Below are 15,757 nucleotides of genomic sequence, written 5' to 3'. Positions count from 1 at the left end.
CTCATACCTAATTCGCGTATATAATTTTGAAGGTCTTCCATAGAAGACCACATCCCTGTGTTTACTGGCATGTCAGTTTTATTTGTCCACACCATGCGGCAAGCAGCCATTATCCATTCTATAACTGAATGGTTTTCTTCAGGGAACTGAGTCCCAGCATACAGTCTCTGCCGAAGGGCAGGATGTATTGTTATTGTGGCCAACTTAGATACTTCGGGGCCACTAACCAGTACACTATCTGCCCCTGAATCCCATAACCGTAATAACCAAGCCGGAACACTTTCCCTTGGCCTTTGCCTAAATCGTTGCACTAGGTCCATGAGTTCAGTAGGCATATATGGACGGGCTGTTACATGTAAAAAAGATTCGGCAGGGGGCCATTGATCAGGAGGCACCCCTGCTGGTTGATCTTGAATTTTCTTTGTTTTTTGAGTTATTACTGGACAGACTTCTAGTGAGTCCGTCTCAGATGGTTTCTCTAGATCAGATTTAGTGATCTTATTTTGATTCATTTCTTCAGGATCCTGATCGCCATTAAATGAAATGTATCTAATTTGAGGGTTGGAGGAAGAAAATGACGGTTTTTTTCCCGTCAATAGATTGATCTCACCCTCCAATTTTTCAATACAGGCCTTTAACAATTCATTTTTATGTGCAATGTTGTTTGATTTTATCTCTGCCCGATTTAAGGCATTTAATAATGGCCAGGCTGCCATAGATGCAGCCATTCATTTTTCTTTTGTAATTAAGATATCTTTTTGTAGTCCTAGAAAGTAATCAGTTAGACAATAGGCGTCCATGTTATTTGGTACTCTTAAAGGGCCCCATTGTTCAATAACTGTCGCTAATTGGTAATATGGGGACACCTCAAAACCTGGAATTTGTCCAGGGAGGCATGTTCCTAAGGGGGTGGTCTTCTCCCCCTTTTACCAATTAAAGATTTTCCACACAAAGGACATTTTTTTTCCTTATATTTCTAGATGCCAAGTCAGTGGCTCCTGCCTGGCTCGCCAAATGTATTGGCAGTAACTATGCTGGTACTAACAAGAACAGCAATTACAATGAAAATGGTAGAAATACAGAAGATATAAGGAAAAGGGAACTCACCAGAGCTGAGGCAACCCTCCCTGGCAAGCAATCTCCAAGAGATGCTGCCTCAGTGAGGGTCAGCCCTTAAATGAGGTCTCAGAGGAGGTGGAGTCGAACTCCACCCCTCCAGGGAGCACAGCTACATAACTTTCACCTGTGCTCCCACAGCTGACCCCACACTTGCCTCAGCTGATTAATCAGTGGTTCACACTGTGATCTTCCATACAGAGAGGAAGGAAGGAAGCTGGAAGGGAAGGGCTTGTGCTGTGTTAGAAGCAAAGAGGGCTTCACCTGTGCAGGACTTGATGTATGGCAAGAGCTGGAGATGCTGCGTTCGTTCAGGGTGCTTCAGCTCGATCCCTGTTTCAACGTATTGATTATTAGCTGACCTTATAGCATGTCTTTAGTCATTGTTAGTATCCTACCTACTTAATTTTGTGTTGAAATGTATTTTAGTTGCATTTTGCATCTCTTTGTTTCAAATAAAAGTGAACCAAACTTTCTAAAACTGGTGCTGCCTCTTTCAGTAGCTGCTCAAAATGTGCCTGGCTTGGGCTGGCCATTGCAGGGCGATGAAGCAGTCAGCTTCAGGTCCCTCCCTGGAAATGCAGCTTCTTTTCCTCCGTTTCCCTGTTGGTGTTCTGTACCTGTGGCCTTTCAGCCCAACTGGAACTGCTAGCAACAGACTGTGAGCATCCCCTTGCTCTGTGAGGGCTGAGAGGAAACCAAGGGAGAGGAAGCAGAGCGGGAAGAAGAAGGGTGTCCCTGTGCTCAGCCCCTTGAGCTTGTCTGTCTTCCCGGCTGGCTCTTTCAGCCTTCTGATGCACTGTGTGTTGTTGTTTGCCCGGGAAGCCCAGCTGCAGTGTGGAGGAGAGGGCAGTGGGAGGGCTGCAGGTGAACACGCCTCGGGCACAGAGCTGAGCCATGAACCAGGAGGGCCCCGAGCCGCGCTGCGCTGCTTCAGCTCCAATGGCTTCAAGCGCGCGATGGGCAGTGCCGCGTGTTTAGTGCCAGGGTGCTGCAAGGGCACGTTGCTAAGCCAGAGCCCAAAGAGGAGAGGCTGGATGTCAAGAGTGTCTGGTGGCCATTTTCAGTTGGTGCCTTGGCGTATTCCTCCTTCCACCAGCCTCACAGTGGACTCGGTACAATGAGCCACAAGGCACTGCCTCCTGCTGCCTGCATGGCAGCAAGCAGCGCTGCTGGAGGTGAAAGAGAGGATTGTTGGGCTGTGTGCAGCAAAGGACCTGAATGTGAAGGAGGGAAACCAAATATTGATGAGTGGTCATTGCATCTCAGGTGTGGGTCTGGGCTCAGCCCGTGCAGCAGCACCTCGGGGCTGGGGCCGAGCCCGGTGCCTGGGGCTGTGGGGCTGGGGCAGCCACTGTGGGTGCAGCACATGGGCATGGGGGAGGGCCGGCAGCAGGGAGGGCGTTGGGCCTGAGCCCAAATCGTGTTGGTCACAGCACAGGGGCTGCAGGGGATGCCAGGAGCGCAGAGCAGGGAGGGCTGGGCTGTGTGCAGGACACAGGATGAAATCTTCCCTCGGCAGCTGCTGAGCTTTTCCCCCAAAGCTTCAGACTCAGATGATGAGGCTCTGCAGTAAAGCCAGCCAGGCCATCCTGATCCTGCAGGGTTAGGAAAGGGCACAGCAGAGCAGTCAGTGAAGAGCACAAGGCAGTGAAGCGCAGCACGAGCCATTGATTGCCTGCACAGATGATCTGCAGCCACCTCCATTGAGATCTGCGTCCTGAGTGTGGATGGAAAGTGAAGGGAAAGGAGGAGCGGGGGATGGAGGGGCAGGAAGCACTTCGTGCCGGCAGGAGCAGTTCTGGGCCATGGCGCCATGGCGGCGCCGGGAAGGTGATCGGGGCCGGAAGGAGCGGGCTGTGCGCTGCCAACAGGGTTGGGCCGCGGTGTGGGGCATGGAGGGATGTTGGGGGAGGAGCTGGCGGTGCTGCGGCATGCAGAGGCGATGCGTGCGGTGCCAGCGAGTGCGTGGAGCTGAAGGAAGGTGTGTAACGTCCTTGCTCTGGCTGTCACTGAGCGGGACGAGTCGGGGCTGCAGTTATGTGCTGGTGTTTGTTGCTGGGACCGGCTGCCTGAACAGAATGGGGGCAGCGAGAGGGAGGTTGGACAAGTGGCAGCATCAGGAGCACGGCCCAGTTCTGCTGTGCTGGTGGTGCTGTAAGTCTGTAGGTCCCCACTGAGGGTCAGTGAGGCAGCGTGGCCCCGTGTGTGTTCCAGCACAGTGTGCGGATGTGGGATGTAATCAGAGTGACTGGAATGTAAATTGAGTCGGAGGTATTACAAGGAGAGGCTCTGGATTTGAACATGGAGAGCAGAGCTGGTGTGTCCCAGCAGGCAGGCGTAGTCAGGTGCCCTTTGGAGCCTGCTGTTGTTGGCGCTGAGCTCAGGAGCCCCATCAGCGTGGTGCTGCTTGCTGCGTATGGCAGCGCGAAGAGATTCCCTTGTGGAGGAAGGGGGAGGATGAAGGAGGCCGAGGGCCCTTTGCTCAGGGCTGGCTCCTCTGTGCCCTTTTGCCGGCCGGAGAGAAGGGCTGCCCACTGGGCACAGGCAGTGCCTTCTGGCTCCCGTGCCATGCCCTGTCCTCCAGCCCCCTCCTCATGCCATGTGGAACGCCAGTGCCAGCAGTGCCAGCAGTGCGGCCACCATGTTAGAACCCTGGCCATGTCACCTTGGTCACCGCTGCCCCACGCAACGCATTCGCCTTTGAGAGCTCTGGCCGTTGACAGCCATGTCGGGAGCCAAGAGAGCGAGGCTAGAGGATTCCCAGGATTTAGGTGGGTGTCATGGTTTAATAATTTTGTAATTTTGCTATCAGTATTCCACATCATAACATCATATAAAGCATGAATAATTTTACTGAATCTGCAACTTACAGAAGAAGACTACATCTCCCAGAGAGCAACACGATAGGTCACGGGACCTGGACTCTATATTAACTCTGTCGCAGGCTAGACTGACGTCTTTTGAGTTCTAGCGTTCAGGGGAGTGTGTGGGAGCCTTCAGCCGTTCGCCTAGATTTCACAGTAGGCCTCTCGGTTACGGGACTCATTCTCCTATTTTGCTTGATTCGTTAGCTCAATTTTCAATTATATTGTATTATATTGTGTTATCCTGTATTTCGATATAGTATTTAGTAAATAAGTGTGCCTCCTTAGATCGTTGCCGCTGTTTTCTTTTCCTAATTAACTTTTTTCCTTTCGGCCTAGGGCCCCTCCAGGGCCCACAGCCCCCCTGTCACGGACGCAGGTGGATTTTTCGTTCAAACCGTGACAGATTTTTGGTGGAGGATGCGGGCAAATTGAGTTGCTGTTTTTCTGTGTTTTCACCTGTTGCTCTTTTAGCTTTTAACAGAGCTACAAGTTTTTTCCCTGTTAAGGAGCTATCTTGTGTTTGCGGTTCTGCACCTGTGAGCTTGACCTTGAAAGTCCAGGCGGACTGCCAATACTTCGGTATATTTTATAAACACTGCTGAGCTTTGTTTTTTTTTTTTTTTTTACTTTTTTTCCTCTCTATTGAAAAAAGAAAAAAAAGAAAAAAAAAAAAAATATTCCCTCTACTAAGTGTGCTTTATAAGGTACTGCATTTCATTAGTTCCTCTTTTATGATGCTCCAAACATACTGGACCATGTTTAAGCTAGCCTTTTTTTCCTATGAAGTTATAGGAATGTATAATAGATTGAAAGCATGGTTAGCAACGCTTACTTGGTATTTGCATGCAGCTCCAGAGGGAGCAACTAATGCAACTAATGCAACCAATAGTACGGAAATGGTGGGTTTTGAGTGTGCTCTTCCTTTTTTCTTTGCATCCTTTAAGCAGTCTTCGAATGACCAGTTGTCCCAGTGGACCACACTGTCAGTCGTATTAATCTCCCTGAATCTACTGTTGGTTATTGTAGTGATCTCACTCAGTATCTGGATTTATAACATTAGGAGGAAGTCTTCCCTAGAATCAGAGAATACTGAGTGGCAGGGAGTGTGGAGAGACTTTGGAGAGACTTTTAGAAAACAGACATCTTTAGTGTCATGGAGCTTTACTCCTGAACACTTAAAGAATCCTGAGAGTTTGACTGCGTATTTGAGACAGGAATGTTGTGGCTCAGGCAGATCTAAGGAGGCACAAATGACTTGGGGCCTAGCTAATGCTTATCGGGCCTTATTCAATACCATTCCTGAGAGGGAAGATTTTGAGGTTGAGAGAGAGAGTCTCAGGGCCGAGAATGAGAGTATCCAATCCAAACTCGACACTCTCCAGTCCGAGCATAACGTCCTCCGGTCAGAGCACAGCGCCCTTTGGTCTGAATGTAACATCCTCCGGTCAGAGAACAACGCCCTCCGGTCCAGCTACAACATTCTCCAGTCCAAGTATGACGCTGTCCAGTCTGAGTGCGGCACTCTCCAGCCCAAGCACGATGCCTTCCAACCCAAGTGCGACACCCTCCAGTCTGAGCACAACACTCTTCAGTCCGAACATAACGCCCTCCGGTCCGAGCACAACACCCTCCAGTCTGAGCACAACACTCTTCAGTCCGAACATAACGCCCTCCGGTCCGAGCACAACACCCTCCGGTCTGAGTACAACACTCTCCAGACTGAGCACAATGCCCTCCAGACTGAGCACAATGCCCTCCGGTCCGAGTACAACACTATCCAGACTGAGCGCAATGCCCTCCAGACTGAGCACAATGCCCTCCGGTCCGAGTACAACACTCTCCAGACTGAGCGCAATGCCCTCCGGACCGAGCACAATGCCCTCCATACCGAGCACTACACTCTCCAGTCCAAGTATGACGCCCTCCAGTCTGAGTGCGGCACCCTCCAGGCCAAACACGATGCCTTCAACCCAACTGCGATGCCCTCCAGACCGAGCACAACACTCTCCAGACTGAGCACAATGCCCTCCGGACCGAGCACAATGCCCTCCAGACTGAGCACAATGCCCTCCGGTCCGAGTACAACACTCTCCAGACTGAGCGCAATGCCCTCCGGACCGAGCACAACACTCTCCAGACTGAGCACAGTGCTCTCCGGTCCGGGTACAACACTCTTCAGGCCAAGTATGACGCCCTCCAGTCTGAGCGCGGCACCCTCCAGCCTAAGCATGATGCCCTTCAACCCAATTGTGACACCCTCCAGACCGAGCACAACACTCTTCAGTCCGAGCATAATGCCCTCCGGTCCGAGCATAACACTCTTCAGACTGAGCACAATGCCCTCCGGACCGAGCTCAACACTCTCCAGACTGAGCACAATGCCCTCCGGACCAACCACGACACTCTCCAGACTGAGCACAATGCCCTCCGGACCGACCACGACACTCTCCAGACTGAGCACATTGCCCTCCAGGCCGAGCATAACGTCCTCCGGTTCGGGTACAACACTCTCCAGTCCAACTACAACAGCCTCCAGACTGAGCTCGGTGCCGTCCAGTTCGAGCGGAATGCTCTCCGAGACCAGCTATGTGCCCTCCGGGGTGAGCTGAATGTATGTAACCAACTACCAGGGGCACATGTAGTCCAATTCGACCAGCCATTGGGGGCACATGTAGTCCAATTTAGCCAGCCACTGGGGGCGCATGTAGTTCAATCTGACCAGCCACCGGGGACACATGTAGTCCAATTGGACCAACTATCAGGGACACCAGATACAATGTTGGTTGCCCCTGTAAGAGGGCGAAAGACAAAACGAGTTTCAACTCAGTTAGAGAAAATGCAGAAGGAGTTGGAAGAGCAGAGGGAGTTAGTAGAGCAGGACTCGGGAGAGCAGGGGGACTCAGGAGAGCAGGGGGACTCAGGAGATCAGGGGGAGTCAGAAGACCAGAGGAAGTTGGAGGAGCAGAGGATGTTAGAGGGGTACAAGAAGATGTTAGAGGAGCAGAAGAAGTTAGAGGAGCAGAGGAAGTTAGGAGAGAGGAAAAAGAAGGAGGGTTACCTGGAGGAAATAACACAAGCGTCAGGGTCAGGGTCAGAGTCAGAAGAGGAGCCAAAAGCCAGATTTTCTTTACGAGAATTTCTCGAGTCCAAACTTAGAGATGGGACAGCCTCATCGACACAGCTGCCACCATCAACACCCGGGACTCTTGATAGAGCAAAAGCTGAGCAAAGTATTACGACCATTATTGATCGATCTTTTAAAATGAGTGAAATTCGAGATCTAAGAAAGGATTTCACACGTCATCCAAAAGAACATATGGTCACTTGGTTACTTCGCTGCTGGGACAATGGTGCCAACAGTGCGTGGCTCGATGGCAGTGAAGCTCGCCAACTGGGTAGCATTTCCAAGGACTCACGTGTGGACAGAGGTATTGGCACATGCCAAAATCGGTCCTACACCCTCTGGAAGCGGATGTTGATAGCAGTAAGAGATAGATTCCCCTTCAAACGGGACTTGGAGCCTGAGAGAAAGAAATGGACTGATATAGAGAAAGGTATCCAATTTTTGAGAGAAAATGCCCTGGTGGAAATGCTATACAGCCCCCAGTTCAATCGTAACGATCCAAACCAATTACATGATCCTGAAGCAGTCCGCGTTCCACGACAAATGTGGCGTGACTTTACAAAAGCAGCTCCAGAAAAGCATGCCAGTGCACTTGCATTAGTATATGGCAAAGGGGACAGGAAACCCTTTGTGAATGAACTAATTGGCAGGCTTCAGGAACTTGAATTATTTATAAGCGCTACAGAAGTTAATCTGTATACTTCAGCCATTGTCAAAATAGTGGAAAGATTAAACAAAATGGAGGGAACAAAAAGTGATATTACTGACAAATTGGCAGTAGATGTAGATGAATCCACGGTGGTACAAGATGATGGAGACCTGGATTTCCACGATCGCCTATTGAGAAAGCTAAACAACATGAGTTCCTCTCGACCTGTATCATCAAAAATCTCAACCATAAAAAAGAGACGTCCTCGTATTCAAGCAAATGACAACGATAAGACACCTCGTATTCAAGCAAATGACAACGATAAGACTACACGTCTTGCCTTGTTGTTTTTCCTCTGTAGTCATGGGGAGGACATGAAGAAGTGGGGTAATTCATCCACTTCTGCACTTCAGGCACGAGTGAAAGAATTACAAGGTGAAACAACCACCAAGGTGAACTCTTCCAAGAAGGGGAGAGTTCCAGTTGCTGCAAGCCACCGAGGTAAACAATAGAGGGGCCCTGCCCCCAGCCAGGGGGGGGAAAGGGACAATAGAGTATATTGGACTGTGTGGATTAAGTGGCCTGGCACATCTCGACCACAGAAATATAAAGCCTTGGTGGACACTGGTGCACAATGCACCTTAATGCCCTCAAATCACCAAGGGACACAACCAATATATATACATGGAGTGACTGGTGGTTCCCAAGAATTGATTATGTTGGAGGCCAAAATAAGCCTCACTGGTAAAAACTGGCAAAGGCACCCTATTGTGACTGGTCCAGAGGCTCCATGTATACTGGGAATCGATTACCTTAGGATGGGATATTTTAAGGATCCCAAGAGGTATTGATGGGCCTTTGGGATAGCTGCTGTAAACACAAACGGTGTTAAGCAGCTGTCAACTTTACCTGGTCTGTAAGATGATCCTTCTGCTGTGGGGTTGCTCCAGGTAAAAGACCAAGAGGTACCAATTGCCACCAGAGTGGTTCACAGACGGCAGTACCGCACCAATAGGGACTCATTGCTCCCCATTCACAAGCTAATTTGCCAATTAGAGAATCAGGGAGTGATTAGCAAAACTCACTCACCTTTTAACAGCCCCATATGGCCAGTGCGTAAAACCAGTGGGGAATGGAGGCTGACGGTAGATTACCGTGGCCTGAATGAAGTCACACCTCCATTAAGTGCTGCTGTACCAGACATGCTAGAACTCCAGTATGAACTGGAGTCAAAAGAAGCTAGGTGGTACACCACCATTGACATTGCTAATGCCTTCTTTTCCACCCCATTGGCTACAAAATGCAGGCCACAGTTTGCTTTTACCTGGAGAGGTATTCAGTATACCTGGAACCGTTTACCTCAAGGGTGGAAGCACAGCCCAACAATTTGCCATGGATTGATCCAAGCTGTGTTGGAACAGGGTAATGCTCCTGAGCACTTGCAGTATATGGATGATATTGTAGTGTGGGGCCATACAGCAGCAGAGGTTTTCAAGAAAGGGAAACAGATAATCCAAATTCTTTTGCAAGCTGGTTTTGCCATTAAGCGCAGCAAGGTGAAGGGGCCTGCCCAGGAAATCCAGTTCTTAGGCATAAAATGGCAAGATGGACGTCGTCACATCCCAGCAGATGTGATTGACAAAATCACTGCTATGTCTCTGCCCACCAACAAAACAGAGACCCAATCTTTTCTGGGAGTAGTGGGCTTTTGGAGAATGCATGTCCCAAACTACAGCCACATAGTGAGCCCCCTCTATCAGGTAACACGGAAGAAGAATAATTTCTCATGGGGTCCTGAGCAGCAGCAGGCTTTTGAGCAGATAAAACAAGAGATAGCCCGTGCCGTGGCCTTGGGGCCAGTACGGATGGGACAGGATGTGAAGAAGATCCTCTACACTGCTGCTGGAGAGAAAGTTCCCACCTGGAGTTTGTGGCAAAGAGCCTCAGGAGAGACCCGAGGCCGACCCCTAGGATTTTGGAGTCGAGCATATAAAGGGTCTGAGGAGCGCTACACTCTGACTGAGAAGGAGATCTTAGCCGTGTATGAGGGGGTTCAGGCTGCTTCTGAAGTAGTTGGGACAGAGGTTCAACTTCTTCTAGCACCTTGCTTGCCAGTAATAAACTGGATGTTTAAAGGACAGGTTCCCTCCACCCATCATGCTACTGATGCCACTTGGAGTAAGTGGATTTCATTAATTACTCAACGAGCTCGAATGGGAAAACCCAGCCGTCCTGGAATTCTAGAAGTGATCATGGACTGGCCTGAGAGTAAAAAAATTGAAACACCACCTACAGAAGAGGTATCACGTGCTAAAGAGGCACCACCATACAAATGAGCTACCAGAAAACGAAATTTGCCCTATTCACAGACGGATCATGTTGTATTATAGGGAAGCATCGCAGATGGAAAGCTGCCATATGGAGCCCCACACGACAAGTTGCAGAGGCCACTGAAGGTAAAGGAGAATCAAGTCAATTCACAGAGGTAAAGGCTGTTCAGCTGGCTTTAGATGTGGCTGAACGGGAGAGGTGGCCAATACTTCATCTTTATACTGATTCATGGATGGTGGCAAATGCCTTATGGGGGTGGTTGCAACAGTGGGAAGATGATAATTGGCAATGAAAGGGTAAGCCTGTTTGGGTCTTCTGAACTGTGGAAAGACATTGCTGCCCGAATAAGGAACATTGTTGTAAAGGTGCGCCATGTAGATGCTCATGTGCCTAAAAGTAAGGCTACTGAAGAACATAAAAATAACCATCAGGTTGATCGAGCTGCCAAAATTGAGGTGGCTCAAATAGACTTGGACTGGCAGAACAAGGGTGAATTATTCCTAGCTTGGTGGGCCCAGGAGACTTCAGGTCATCAAGGAAGGGATGCAACATATAAGTGGGCCAGAGACCGAGGGGTGGACTTAACTATGGACGCTATTGCTCAGGTTATTCATGACTGTGAAACATGCGCCATAATTAAACAAGCCAAGAGGATGAAACCTTTTTGGGGAGAAGGGCGATGGCAAAAGTTGTTATGGTTTTGCAATTTGGTTGGTGTTGGTATTCCACATCAGAATACCATGCCTAATAATGGGAGTAAAGAGGACAAGTTTTTTTTCTGTGGACTGCCTTAAATGGGCATGTGGAGAGTGGCACCGGAGGAGAAGTGGGGAAGGGGACGGGGTTGCTGGCCCGGCTCCCTGCGAGGAGACAACGTGGTCGGAGCTTCCCGCCTTCCACAGCTCCATCGGTGAGATTGGGGACTTGGTATTCTCTTTGTTGAAACTCTCTTGTTGTTGTTTAGCGTTATTAGGTTATTAAACTGCCGTTCGTTCTCAGATCACCTTTTTTCTCCTTCATTTTTTGTTAGACCCAATCGCAATCTCCCTTCCCTTCCCCTCTCCCGAAACGCACGTGGCCGGGCCGCGCCACGCAGTACAGTGCCGCTAGAGAGAAGGGGGGAACTGTTGTTCCTGCTCCCCCGTGTTTGTTCCCACTGTCCCGGAGTGAGCTCTAGAGAGAACTCCGTGACAAAAGTATAAATATGGAGAGGCATGGCAGGTTGATTATATCACCTTGCCACGATCTCGCAATGGTAAGCGTTATGTACTCACCATGGTGGAGGCAACCACTGGGTGGCTCGAAACATATGCAGTACCCCATGCTACCGCCCGAAACACCATATTAGGGTTGGAGAAACAAATCCTGTGGCGGCATGGCACTCCAGAATGAATTGAATCAGAAAATGGGACCCATTTTAAAAATTCTCTTGTAACCACTTGGGCCAAAAATCATGGCATTGAGTGGATTTACCATATTCCCTATCATGCACCAGCTTCTGGTAAGATTGAACGATTCAATGGGTTGTTGAAAACTATGTTGAAAGCAATGGGTGGCAGAACGTATAAAAATTGGGAGAACCACTTAGCAGAAGTCACCTGGTTGGTCAACACTCGAGGATCTAGTAATCGTAATGGTCCTAACCAATCCAGCTCCCTACGTACCGTGGAGGGAGATAAGGTTCCTGTAGTACACATAAAGAGTTTGTTGGGAAAAACAGTTTGGGTCCTTCCAGCGTCTGGAAAGGGCAAACCTCTCCGGGGTACTGTCTTTGCCCAGGGACCTGGGTGCACGTGGTGGGTGATGGACAAAAATGGGAATGTCCAATGTGTACCACAAGGGAATTTGATGTTGGGGGAATGCAGCCAATGATTTCTTGTAGATATATAGGTAGAGTCTCAGAAAATATTTGACGAATGTCCAATTAGGTACAGGACTTAAGATAGAGTGGATTAATGTTAAGGAAACACTTTTTCCTATATACCTTAATTAGGCATTCTGTAAGCAAGTTTTCCATCTGGACTCTATATCGTGCACTGGCCATGCATGTGTAGAGCACACATGGAAAGAAGTATAAGTCAAAAGGAAATCTGCTGTGGCGGCTGGGAAAGAATGAGCGCACCTTGATGTGGGGAACGCCCTACTAGCGCTGCCTTTCTCCTCCACCGCTGACATATTTTCCTTTTGCTGGCAGTTTTGCCATTTTTCTCAAAATTAATAAATAATAGTGGGTTAGGTTATAGAGTTTTGTTCTCAACTTAGGGATTTGTATGGAATAAATATAAATTGTTGAGAAAATAAGGTTGCTGATTATTCACAACTATACGCATGAGTGTGTATGTATGTATAAACATAATGTAATGATGTAGAATAAGGGGTGGAATGTCATGGTTTAATAATTTTGTAATTTTGCTATCAGTATTCCACATCATAACATCATATAAAGCATGAATAACTTTACTGAATCTGCAACTTACAGAAGAAGACTACATCTCCCAGAGAGCAACACGATAGGTCACGGGACCTGGACTCTATATTAACTCAGTCGCAGGCTAGACTGACGTCTTTTGAGTTCTGGCGTTCAGGGGAGTGTGTGGGAGCCTTCACAGTTTCGCCTAGATTTCACAGTAGGCCTCTCGGTTACGGGACTCATTCTCTCTCCTATTTTGCTTGATTCATTAGCTCAATTTTCAATTATATTATATTATATTGTGTTATCCTGTATTTCGATATAGTATTTAGTAAATAAGTGTGCCTCCTTAGATTGTTGCCGCTGTTTTCTTTTCCTAATTAACTTTTTCCTTTCGGCCTAGGGCCCCTGTGGGGCCCACGGCCCCCTGTCATGGACGCAGGTGGATTTTTTTTTTTGTTCAAACCGTGACAGATGGGGTCCTGGGCAACCTGATCTATTAATTGTGGAAGTTTGGTGGCCCTGCCAGGCAGGGAGGTTGGAACTTCATGATCTTTGAGGTCCCTTCCAACCCAGCTCATTCTATGATTCTACATTCCTTAGACCCAATTAGCATGTGGCTGTCTCCCCCCTTGCGCATGCATAGTGAGTTGTGGGGGTGATTGTGGGATGAAGGCTTGTCTTCCTTGCTGTAAACTTTCGACCCTGCAGAAGGGGCACCTCCCAAACTGGTTCCAGCTTGCCCTGTGGACATCTAATCACCATACTGTTCACAGGTGGATCCACCCTTATCTTTATGTTCTTCATCCCCCTTTTTATTCCAGACCAGTCTGCAATCCCCATTCTTCTAATAACTTTCACATAAACTACCCCTATCCAAGTTTGTGAAGTCCCTTTTTCTCCCTTACTGTGGGGCCCTTCTCTCATCCTTCAATATTTCCCTTTGACTTAAGGAGACTTCCCTAAGAGGAAAGGAAAATTCTCCAGGTCCTGTTTACGCTGTTGTAATTCCTTCAGCAATCGACAGTGTGTACTCTCTCTAGGACCCTGCATGGGATCAGCAGCTCTGCCACTCCTCTTCTCTGGAGAGATCACTGTTGCTTGCATTGCTTTAGAAATTGAAGAGTGGGAAGTTATCTATGGAATTTCCCCCACCTCTTTTTCTCCCTTTCTAATGCTAAAAAAATTGGATCCTGGGGTGGCCCCATACAACAATCCCACTGCTGTGATCACAGAAGGTAAAGAACGTATCTGTAGGTGGCTTCCTCTCATTTTTTCCCTATGCAACAATATTAACTGTAATTCAAAGTGCCATTTACAGGTCATTTTTCACCACTTTCTAACTTGTGTAACAACCACCACCAATTACTAAATTTTTCTTGCTCTGGGTGCCCCCAGGCTCCCCAGCAATATATCACCAATGAGCCAAGATGCATCCAAGTGGGGTTCACCTGGGAACCTCCTTTCTCTATGTTCCCTGTTGTATTAGGCGAAATCGGACCCTCGGGATGTAATGTGATAGGCCATCCCCTGCTGGGTCATGCATATGTCAAAAGATATAGATGAAACTGGATACCTATATAAGGGACTGTCACGGGTTACTTAGATTTACCTATGCCCGTGACAGGGGAAGCCACCCCGTGGGCCCCCCCCCCCCGGGGCCCAGAAAGGAGGGGGAAAAAGGGAGTGGGATAAAACAGCGACAATCTAAGGAGGAAAAACTTATTTTACTAAATATGATACCGAAATACAAGATAACACAATATAATATAATTGAGGCTAACAAATCAAATGAAACAGAGAGAGAGAGTCCCCGAAAACCCAGAGGCCTACTGTGAACTCTAGGCGACACGGCTGGAACGCTTCCCACTCTCCGAGAAGTTCGAGAGAAGAAGGAGGGCACTCCGGCCTGGGAACGAGATTATATAGTGTCCTGGTCCCGTGACTTATCATTAACCCTGTTGTTCTCTGGGATATGTAGTCTTCTTCTGTGGACTGCACATTCAATAGAAGTATCCATACTTTACATGATGTTATGATGTGGAATACTGATAGCAAAATTACAAAACCATGACAGGGACCCTCACATTCCAATAAACGCCATTTTACCGCTGACCATATTGGTGTAATAAACAGCTGTGACTTGGTCGGGGCCGTCGATACACATTCACAAAGGGACTTGACTTTCCAGGTTACCAGATCGAGGTAACAGTTCCCCCCATATTAAAATCTGAATAATTCTTTATTGTTCCTAAAAGTCCACACTTCATAGCCAGTATATCAGTTAGACCTGACACGTGTTCCTCTTTAAAGCCCAGCTCATAACCCCAACAGAAATGCCAGTCTCCTATGCTCACTGTAATTCCTGGACAGCATAACAGGTTAAGCATCTAACAACAAATACAGGGTTGCAATTATTTTCAGGGTGTAACAAGCATCCAATTACTCTCAGATCATACCACTCACACCTTGGATCCAGTCACTTTAAACACTTCAATAACAGTTTCCAGCCATCTCCCACACAGGAGAACGAAACCACAGATCACACACTTTTGTAGCTACAATCTTTCTAAAGTATTACACAGCTTACATTCCCAAGCACACTCTCAGGATACCTTGCGTGCTATACCTGTAGGATTCTTATGATTCTTGAGATACCCCTTAGGAAGTGGGACCTCCCCTCCCAAGGGGTGTACTCCCACCCTGATCGCCATCACCCAACCTATACACTCTTGTTCCTTCAACCCCACGTAGGACCTCTCTTCACACCTTATGGGTCCCTGTACCTATAATGTACCTGGTCTGTGCCAGAGGTCTTTCTCTGCCCCATAGTGGATGTGTTAGCCTGGAGAGTCTTCTTCGAGAGGAGAAAAAAAGAATTGTTCTCGGGGCACGCCAGAAGCATCCCCTAGTCCGAACAGCCCTGCAGTCCAGCAAGGAGTTCTCCTGGCTGGCTTGCCAAAACTAACATGCAGAACAAACTCTATAACCACAAAAGTAGTTGAAGAGCAAGTACGTTTCATTCAGCCAGCTGGGTACAGGGGTATAACTCCTTCCTAGCCTGCACCCCAAAAGCAAGTAAACATCCCTATTTCTAGAGGGAATACATGCATATTTATTGTACAAGGAGTAACTATTACAATTAATTCTAGTACAATATTCCACACCTATTCTACACCCGAAACTCCACCTCTAACTAATGGTCCCATATCGTTCCCATTGTTTGTGCTCAACTACTCTTAAAAACATAAGAGATT

Source organism: Coturnix japonica, chromosome W (genome assembly GCF_054131305.1).
Source record: "Coturnix japonica strain WE chromosome W, WE-NBRP24, whole genome shotgun sequence".
Taxonomy (NCBI): domain Eukaryota; kingdom Metazoa; phylum Chordata; class Aves; order Galliformes; family Phasianidae; genus Coturnix; species Coturnix japonica.
Note: the sequence above shows the minus strand (reverse complement) of the source record.